Source organism: Bombina bombina, chromosome 3, assembly GCF_027579735.1.
Source record: "Bombina bombina isolate aBomBom1 chromosome 3, aBomBom1.pri, whole genome shotgun sequence".
NCBI classification, from domain to species: domain Eukaryota; kingdom Metazoa; phylum Chordata; class Amphibia; order Anura; family Bombinatoridae; genus Bombina; species Bombina bombina.
In genome coordinates, this window is record NC_069501.1 from 307,152,538 (window position 1) to 307,164,058 (window position 11,521).

Consider the following 11,521-nt stretch of genomic DNA (forward strand, 5'->3'; position numbering starts at 1 on the left):
AATGATGACCCGTGGACTGATCACACAACAGAAGAAAGGAATTTATCAGGTAAGCATAAATTATGTTTTTATCATGTTTTCATCTACTTAAAGGTATAGTAAACCCAAATGTTTTCTTTTAAGATTCAGATAGAGCGTGCAATTTTAAACAACTTTCTATTAGTGCATTAGAGCCCTTTGCCATTAAAGGGATAGTAAACCCAAATTTTTTCTTTCATACTTCAGATAGAGCATGATTACGGTATCACACCGAAACATGTCAGCTGGAAGCAACAAGTGCTGAGTGTTGTACGTTTTTTGACCCCCATGGTTTTTATCCACATGTGGACTACAATAAAGTTTGGATTTTATTTTACTTCATTCTTTGACCCTGGATTTCTTTCTACTTATTACTACATTACGCCAGTATCTGGGGTCCTTAGGCTCGAAAGCCTCTCACTTAGCAGGCTGAGTTTAGATTTGCCTGCCCCTACAGCCCTGATTACGTCTGCATACTACCAACTGAAGACAAGACAAGGGACACACTGATTGGACACCGCATATCACGTGACCGGCTGTGCACACGTCATCGGACGCGCACAGTGTGAATAGAGAAACAAACTGAATCGGCACATTACAGAGGACTCTACAAGAAGCGGTGAGCTAAGAGGATCTACTTGAGCACACGGAGCAGGACGGATAGTGACAACGCAGCATCGCATTTGATGCAGTGAGTATAGCCAGCGATTCTACTGTGGCAAAGTTAATCTCACATGGTATATTCCATTTTGCTGTTGGTTTGTCTGAAGAGTCCGGGGCAAGAGTGTGCATGCATTTGAACTCTGTGCTAAGTTTTCTTTTTCCACGGACTGTCTAATCCCTTGTTTTGGGCATAGGTTGCAAATTTGCAAGTGAGAGTTGTCAATCATTCCCACACTGGGAGCTTTTTAATATAGTGCACTTTACTAACTTTCTCTAACTAATTGTATATATATATATATATATATATATATATATATATATATATACATAAATATTTATGTTATATGTGTATATATGTCTGACAATACATATATACACATGTAAATACATTAATATACATATATATTAACATCTTTGAGCCCTTATAACATTTGTCTGCAATATTCTTAATTTTTTTTTTTTATTAGACAGTGTTAGTATGAGTGTAACTGTACTTTGTAATGTATTTTTGAAGTGTTTTGTGCAACTTTTCTGTTTCGGAAAACCATTAACTACAGCTCTGAGATCACGGTAACGATTGAAGCGTAAATGGGATTTTGCTCAACTTGTAATATCAACACAATTAAAAAGGCTTGCAAAAACACGATATAGCTTGCACAAAACAGTTTGCGCCTCACTTGTTATCTAGCCCTAAGTATAGTTTTTCATAGTAAAAAGCAATGGTAAAACCAAAACCACAGGCTTTAAACGATTAATGTAGGCAATAGGCATTACCATTGTCAGTTATTTCTCTCCATCTACTGTCTACAGAAGGTACTGCAGAGATTAGTTTGATGTGTATCTATTGTGCAGCTGTTTACCAGTCTCAATTAGTGGCATAGCAAGGAGGGGCAGGGCTGGTGCGAGGATTTTTGGCTATACAGGCGAAGACTCATTCTGCTGCCCCCCAAGAAATGATAAACAGATTTAGTGATGTGTTAAGCAACTATAGATAATTATTTTATCTATAATTACAATAGGACCCCCATAACCGCATGGGATAGGTTCCAAGCCCCCTACCCCTGTGGATGCCTGAAACAACGGATAGTAGTAAACACAATATACTGTACATGCTGTACATGCCTATGATAAAGTTTAATTTATAAGTTATTATTATTATTATTATTCTTTATTTATAAAGCGCCAACAGATTCCGCAGCGCTGCCCATGGGTACAAGGATAACATTACAATGGAGAAACAATACAATAAAAGACAAAGTTTTACAGACAAAATACAGGGGGAATTGAGGGTCCTATTCCCGTGGGAACTTACAATCTAGATGGGAAACAGGATGTGGGGACTTCAAAGGTGAGAATGATATTAGTGAGGAGATAGAGGGCAACTGTTAGTTAAGTGAAGTTAGTTTATTAATAAGTCGGGTGATAAGCTTCCCTGAACAGAAAGGTCTTTAGGGAATGTTTAAAGGAGGAGAGGTTAGGGGCAAATCTGACAGCACGAGGAAGTGTGTTCCAGAGGGTTGGTGCTGCACGAGAGAAGTCCTGTAGTCTAGCATGAGAGGAGGTGATGGTAGAGGATGCAAGAAGCAGGTCATTGTTGGATCTTAGGGGGCGGGCAGGAGTATATTTGTTGATAAGTGAGGACAGGTAGGGTGGGGCAGTATTGGTGCGAGCATCGAGAGATGTGGATTAGCCTGGCAGATGCATTTAGGATGGATTGGAGGGGAGAGAGGCGGGAGAGAGGGAGGCCAGTTAGTAAGTTGTTACAGTAGTCAAGTCGGGAAATTACCAGGGAGTGGATTAGCTGTTTAGTAGTTTCAGCACTTAGAAACGGACGAATTTTGGAGATATTGCATAGGTGGTTGCGGCAGGATGAAGAGAGCAATTGGATGTGGGGAATGAAGGACAGATTTGAGTCAAGCGTGACTCTGAGGCAGCAGACTTGGGGTGATGGTTAAAATTAAATTGTGTATGAGTACATTTGAATTTTGAAAATTTAGAAATTAATAATTTAGTTTCTTCTTAGTCATTATACTCCCAATTTCAGCATTCAGTATTAACTTTTTGGTTGGTCAGCATTTGCCACGTCTGTAATACATTTTCTCTATCATTGTTTGCTCTACGTATTGTCATACACCCCCTCCCAAACTATGTTTGCTCTGTGCAGCATGAACAAACTCAGAGGTTAAACAGACATTATTATTTTATAACTGCATCCGAAATGAATCACTGCATTGCAAAAGATCTGCTTACAATTACAAAGCATTCCAAATTGTCATTGTATTAAGAAAATTTGCATAGTTTTTCTGCCTAGAGCACAACACCTTGAGTGGTGTTTACTGTATCTAAAATATAAAATGGGCTACAGAAATAGAAATGATAATAAACCTGTGCTCAATAGAATAGAATACTAAGATACGCTCAGTTGAAAGATACAACTTAAAGTAAGTTTACACACAAACTAAACCCCAATAATAATGATAATATATACAAAGTGCAATAAAATATAACTTTTATTAAACTATTATGCTTAAAATTATAAGATGCAATCCTTTCACATCTGCATTAACATTCAAAGTGAATTAAAAACACATTGAGATAGTCTGGTTGAATTAAAAGTGATTGTAAACTTTAATGAATTAAAGCCCAGGATCAAAAAATAATATTAAAAACAGGGGCACTTTAATTCATTGAAGTTTACAAAGATGATTATTTTTTTTAAATCTTACCTTTGTATTATGGTAAACATAATTAGAAACTTTCTAATTTACTCCTATTATAATTTTTCTTTGTTCTTTTGGTATCTTTATTTGAAAAAGCAGGAAAGTAAGCTTAGGAGCATGCTCATTTTTGGTTCAGCACCCTGAGTAGCGTTTGCTAATTGGTGGTTACATTTAGCTATCAATCAGCAAGTGCTACCCATGTTCTGAACCAAAAATGGGCCAGCTCCTAAGCTTACATTCCTCCATTTCAAATAAAGATACCAAGAAAATGAAGAAAAATGTATAATAGAAGTAATTTAGAAAGTTGCTTAAAGGGACACTGAACCCAATTTTTTTTCTTTCGTGATTCAGATAGAGCATGCAATTTTAAGCAACTTTCTAATTTACTCCTATTATCAAATTTTCTTCATTCTCTTGGTATCTTTATTTTAAATGCAAGAATGTAAGTTTAGATGCCGGCCCATTTTTGGTGAATAACCTGGGTTATTCTTGATGATTGGTGGATAAATCCATCCACCAATAAAAAAGTGCTGTCCCGAGTCCTAAACCAAAAAAAAGCTAAGATGTCTTCTTTTTAAAATAAAGCTAGCAAGTGAACGAAGAAAAAATTGATAATAGGAGTAAATTCGAAAGTTGCTTAAAATTGCATGCTCTATCTGAATCACGAAAGAAAAAATTTGGGTTCAGTGTCCATTTAAAATTGCATTCTCTATCTAAATCATGAAAGAAAACAATTGTGTTTCATATCCCTTTGTTTACCTTTTTCTTCATCTTTATTAGCATTTTCTATATTATTCATACGTTCCATAATTCTAATGCGGACCTGATGAATTGTCATACCTACATAGGATTTGGAACATGGACCTTGTAATATATATATATATATATATATATATTACTCCTTCAGTTTTGCATGATAAATATTGTTTTATCTGGTGTTTGTAACCAAATGCATATGTGATAGATGTCATCTTTTGTACTTGTGAACATATGGAGCAGTTACCACATGGATACATACCATGATTTAATGTTGTAATTTTTTTTATCTGTGTATATAGTGACTCATTGGTCTTTTAAATTAGAAAATCTTCTGTATCCTACTGATACTTTATTACCTATTTCCTTAATCCATGCCTTATCATTTTGTAGGATATTCCAATTTTTATTAACAATGTTGATGACTTTATGTATTTGAGGACAATAAGTGGTAATACATTTAGGTTCCTAGGATATATCTCCACACTTTTTTCTGATGATTGCAAGAGTTCAGATGTATCATATAAGGCTTTTGCTGATTTTATAGCTGTTTTGCTATATTCACGTTCTTGTAACCTGGATATTACTGAATTACTTTCTTGTAAGTATATTTCTGTTCACGAGCAGTTTCTCCGAAATCTTATAAATTCTCCATATGGTATGGATTTCAATGATCCTTTAGCATGGGGGCTAGTGTTATGTAATAAGGTATTGCTAGCTGTGTCTTTCCTGTATGTTTTGGTATTTAGTTTGTGTGTAAACTTACTTTAAGTTGCATCTTTCAACTGGCTGTTTATTGTATCTACTCTGCTGTGGTCAATAAGACAAGAACACATAAATGACCTCCTGCATGTATCAAGCAGTCACTGTGCAACAAGTAGGAAGGTCAAGATTCTGAAATCCAAAAAATGCACTTGAGCCTCTCTGAGAGCAGTTGAAAAACTACATGTTTCAAATTTTAATTACTAAAAATGTAGGCAAAATAAATAATGAAAGTGCATTGCATTTTTTCATTAAATTTTAGACTTTAACCCCTTCACGCCGTTAGAACATTCCATGCTGTCCTAACAGTGGCGTATTTAGGTTTTGTGCTGCCCTAGGCACTCAAAGTTCAGCTGCACCCCAACCCCCCCTCTGGTTTAAGGCTTTTTTAACCATAATATTTTTTGGTCAGGGTGTAATTTGACTTTTTTTTTTTTCCCATGGCATTTCCAAAGTAAATATTCACCAGACACTTGCTTACACTCAGGTGGGTTGAATTAGCACGTGTACAAAGTATACATGTAAGCAGTAATACTATTTATATATACAGTATATATATTATATTATATATATATATATATATATATATATATATATATATATATATATATATATATATATATATGTATAAAAATACAGACCAGTTCTAGCGCTAGTTAAGTCACCTGTCTCTCCCAATAGAGACTCAAAAAGTGCTGCGTCCCCCCATGTGCTGCCCTAGGCAAGTGCCTTGTTTGCCAAGGCTAAAATATGCCCCTGTCTGATATACAGTCTGGGTAGTGCCTAGATAACCAAATCCCTGATATACAGTCTGTATAGCGCCTAGATTAGGTAACCAAACCTGGATATACAGTTTGTATAGAGCCTAGACAACAAACCCTGATATACAATCTGTATAGACCAAATACCATCACTGGTGGTCAAGACAGTCTGCACTATACTTAGGTAACCTAATGCCACTGCCCACTAGCTTATATAGCATGTATAGTGTTTAAGTAACTATATGCCACTGGTCCCCGCTAATAGAGTCTGTTCCTCTAAATGCCCTCTGCCAACATCACACATTAGTTAATATTCACTTCACAGTGCTCTTATCAGATCACATCTTTGTTCCAGTCTGATGCCAGCAAACCTACAACTTGTTTGGTTTAAATGGGCACAATTTTGCTGGTATTCACTGCCCATACAAACACCTCCCATAACTCAATAATCAGGAATCAGCTTCTTATCTGTCCATGCCTGCCTCTCCTTTCTTATTTTCTACCATGACTACTGAGATTTGCAGCAATGACAGGGCATGCTCCAACCTACGGATCTTACTTCCTTGTAATTTTATCGCCATGCTGTACTTAGGGTCATGCTGCTTGCAATTTTTTTTCTGACATTATACGCCACTGATCCTCATCAAATTTGCTCATCAGATATTTTAACAAATATTTTCTGATCCGTATTATAATAATTCCAAAATACAGGTGCGTTCAGTGCACACAGACGGTACCTTAATTCCAACTGTGTGCTGAGGTGCTGCTCCCACAGTTTTGTGAGAGAGGATCGGTGGCGTACAATGTCACGTGACTCAAGTGGCCACTGAGCGAGGGACAAACATTGCTTGTAGCACAAAAAGAACTGCAGACTGCTCTACTGATGCTGTCCCAATGTACGAACCGCAGCACTTGCAGGTCCTACCTTGAGGTTGGAGGCATATGGGTTCTCTAGAGTGACAGGCAGATGCTCAGAATCCAAGCTTTTGGTCCCGGGTAGGACGGGGCCTGCAGCTACAGGCTTTACCTTGAGGGAGCAGACAGCGGAGGTAGTCAGACTCTAGCTGGATATACTAAAAGGACTGGGTATGGGCCACTTCTTGATGCGAGTACGATAGTGCATGGTTGCGGTGCTGCTTGTTAACCAGCTGAGCCACAGACAGCTGTTTTCCCATATGGCCAGACAGCCAGAAAAGGATAGTACTTTATTCACAACACAAACACAGCCTGCAAAAGTGTCGTCTCTTCTAATTTGCCCCCCTAGGCAAAGGCCTTGTTGGCCTAGACCTTAATACGCCCCGGTGTCCTAATAACACTGGACTTTAACGCTGTTAGGACAGCATGGAACATCCTACCTTATATGGGTGTCCTACAGCATCCCCCTTTGACGTAAGCTGGAATCGGACTGGGGGGCGTGCATAGGCAATCCCCCATGATCCAATCCCTGCCTTGAAATCAATTGATCACATCAATGATCGTGTGATTTAATTTTTATATCAAGTGTCTACATCCGATTTTTTTTTTTTATGTTAACACTTTGATCCCCCGGCATAAAGGGGTTAATAATGTAGCAATGGAAAATATATTAGTGTACAAGCAGTATTTTTTTCTTCTCGCAATCGGGAAAACTCTGCAAGAGTTAAGCTTTTTGCGCTTGTAAAAAAAAAGTATTTTGCGCAAGCGATAACCCGAATAGCGCAAAAATCCTAACTTAAATTATTGTGTGCACATGCATATAGTCCCCCATAACAATCAATGGAGAAAAAAAAGGAGAAAAAAAACACCCAAATATAGCGCAAACACTATGCATTTTTTATAAAAAGAAATTCCTGAGGAGGAAAAAACTTAAGAGGATGCGCTTGGAACACAGGTTATCAAAGTAGGACCTAACACTTTATGATTGGGTTTGTACCCGTATGCATAAATAAAAAAATATAAACAGCACAGTGTTTGGTATGTGTGAAAAATTAATAATAATGACGAAAATAAATTGTGAGTAAAACAAGTGCTCAGGACAATTTGTGTATAATATTAGTGATACATTAAAATAATCAGATATCACAGATAAACAATGATATTTGTGGCGATGAGTAAAATATATAAAAAGTACTTATCAAGGTCCCAAAAAATGCTGTGATGTCAAACATAAGTGTCCAATCCTAATATGTGAACGGTGATGTGTTCAGGTGTTTGGCGTGCTCCTCTTGTGTCCCGCGGTGCGATGGGTCAGGGTGTCTAGAATGGAAGATAAACAAGGGGCGCCAACATAGTGTGAATCGTTAAAACAACAAATATAAAAGTGATGTGCAAAAAACTACTCACAAGGAAAGTGGCACCTTAAATGAATAAGGTGCGATAAAGCAGGCTGACATTCAAATTCCAGCAGTCAGTACGCTGGAGGTCTCACCCAGAGGACCTGTGGAATCCAGATAGGCGTCTAGAAAGTAGCACCCACGTTTTTTAGGGCCAATGGCCGGACCAGGTGAGCTGCAAGCTGATAGGTGTTCTCCTGCTGCACTCACGCCACCGAGACTTTTCTCCAAAACTGACAGTGTCAGTGTATGAAAGGTTCCGTGGTAAAAGTCCTGTTTCAAAAACAAGTGGATCGTGGAAAGAAGAAAAAATACCGGGTCGTGGTATAAAACAAACAGTATTTATTTTGCAACGCGTTTCTCAGTCTATTCCAGACCGTTTCATCAGGCATAATCATAGTTAACAATAGAGATCTATTTAAACCCACAGTGACCCGGAATTGAAACAAAAGGTCAACTCTATTAACAATGTTGCAATTGCAAAAAACATTTAACTTTTGATATATTGTATAAAGTGGTTTGAACAATTGTGATAACACTTAAATAAAAAGTATATAAAAAAATCCTATTCGCAATTACCAAATATATCTGGGAAAAAAAAAAAAATATATCATAGTAAACTGGACATATCTTAACATGTGTGTGTGTATATATATATATATATATATCTCATCTCCTGGTTGGATTCGAACCCAGGACCTAATGTGTGCTAGGCAATGGAAAAATCAAAAGGCTACTTTTATGTCTTGTTTAAATTTCTTGCAAAAAGGATTAGTATTGATACAAAATATATAAATTGATCTACATGTCTCACAATGTCTAGAAGATAATCTTATTTGGTCTTTTTAATAAATGACTCTAATTTTTAAAACCAAACTAAAAGGAATTTTCTAATAAATATAAAACTAAAAAAGAAATGTTCGTGACAAATGCTTACTATAAATAAGTGACATATAAAAATTATAAAAAATGATAAAAAATATATATGTGTATATATATATATATTTTATGGCTCCACTGGACTCGAACTTGGGACCTTCTGTATGTTAAGCAAGCATGAAATTGATAAGGCTATCTTGAAGGCCTATTTTTATGTTATATATTGGAGCAGAAATATGTTAGGAATTATGTTATTAATAATATGTATATATATATTTGGGACTCCACTGGACTCGACCTTGGGACCTTCTGTATGTTAGGCGAACATGAAATTGGTAAGGCTATCTTGAAAGTTTATGTTATATATTGGGGCAAAAATATATTTAGGAATTATGTTATTAATTGTTTCCAATCATATACAACAACCAAATAGACTAAAAAGTGTATCCAGAATGTATATAAACAATTGTAGGTGTATGTGTTGATGAATAATCAAACATTCAAAAAGATGAAATGTGCAAAATAGTGTATCATAAAAAATAATATAAATCAGGTATGTAAAATATAATATAATATGAAACTATATAGGTGCTTGGACTATTAGGTTTAGAACCGGATAGACAAGTGCATACATATACACAACTATGTGGACATGCTCATCATGGGCATATACACATAAATATAAGTGTATGGAAATATAACATATTCTATATGTGTCTAAATTACATTAATGCAATATATTATTGAAGACTAACAAAGAAGAGAAAAAGAAATAAGAGAGATATAATGTAGTGGTATCGACGTATGGTAGTGTTTGTTAATGTATATCAAAAAATATAAGAAAATATGATGTACTAGACCCTAAAAGCTAAATCTCATGTTAGATACAAATGTAACCTGTATAAAAGTAATAATTTATGTGAAGGCTGCCAAATCTACATTGGCATTTAAGCCTAATGGATACAAGGTTTTGAGTTTATGTATCCAATATGTTTCTAATTGCCTGAGTTTAATCAGACGATCATAATCTGTGGAAGGTGGTACATGATCAATAGGGATAATTTTATAGATATCTGAACTCCCGTCGTGTATCGTTTCACAGTGGTTGGGGACACTATGGTTGGTTTTAGTTTTTTTACAATTTTTACAATTTCGATGATGTTCACCCCAACGGGTACGGAGATTTCTAATAGTGCGCCCTACATACTGGACGCTACAAATACAATTAAGGAGATACACTATATATTTAGATTCGCAATTGAGACGATGTGTGATTTGATAAGTTAAACCAGTAATATTGGATTTAAAAAATTTTTGTGAAATTGTAAATTTGCACATGTTGCATCCTCTTTTGCCACATTTAAATGATCCATGGGAAGCTAAAAAGTTTAAAGTTTTGGTTTGTTTATTGGACCGAAATTGGATGTTTTACTCTTTTACTGGGGGCTAATTGATTCCTTAAAGTGGGAGCTCGTCTATATACAATTTTGGGTTTTTCACCGACTATATCTTTAAGGAAAGGATCCTTTTGGATAATGTTCCAATGTTTATGTAGTATGTTTCAAATTTTGTAGTGGTTGTTATTGTATTGTGTAATGAAAAGTGGTTCACAAACAACGTTGTTTGTGGATTTCTTTTTGGTTTGATTGTTGGTGCTATTTTGGACTTTTTCAAAGATTAATTCATTACACAATACAATAACAACCACTACAAAATTATCAAATCACACATCGTCTCAATTGCGAATCTAAATATATAGTGTATCTCCTTAATTGTATTTGTGGCGTCCAGTATGTAGAGCGCACTATTAGAAATCTCCGTACCCGTTGGGGTGAACATCATCGAAATTGTAAAAATTGTAAAAAAACTAAAACCAACCATAGTGTCCCCAACCATTGTGAAACGATACACGACGGGAGTTCAGATATCTATAAAATTATCCCTATTGATCATGTACCCCCTTCCACAGATTATGATCGTCTGATTAAACTCAGGCAATTAGAAACATATTGGATACATAAACTCAAAACCTTGTATCCATTAGGCTTAAATGCCAATGTAGATTTGGCAGCCTTCACATAAATTATTACTTTTATACAGGTTACATTTGTATCTAACATGAGATTTAGCTTTTAGGGTCTAGTACATCATATTTTCTTATATTTTTTGATATACATTAACAAACACTACCATACGTCGATACCACTACATTATATCTCTCTTATTTCTTTTTCTCTTCTTTGTCAGTCTTCAATAATATATTGCATTAATGCAATTTAGACACATATAGAATATGTTATATTTCCATACACTTATATTTATGTGTATATGCCCATGACGAGCATGTCCACATAGTTGTGTATATGTATGCACTTGTCTATCCGGTTCTAAACCTAATAGTCCAAGCACCTATATAGTTTCATATTATATTATATTTTACATACCTGATTTATATTATTTTTTACGATACACTATTTTGCACATTTCATCTTTTTGAATGTTTGATTATTCATCAACACATACACCTACAATTGTTTATATACATTCTGGATACTCTTGTTAGTCTATTTGGTTGTTGTATATGATTAGAAACAATTAATAACATAATTCCTAAATATATTTTTGCCCCAATATATAACATAAACTTTCA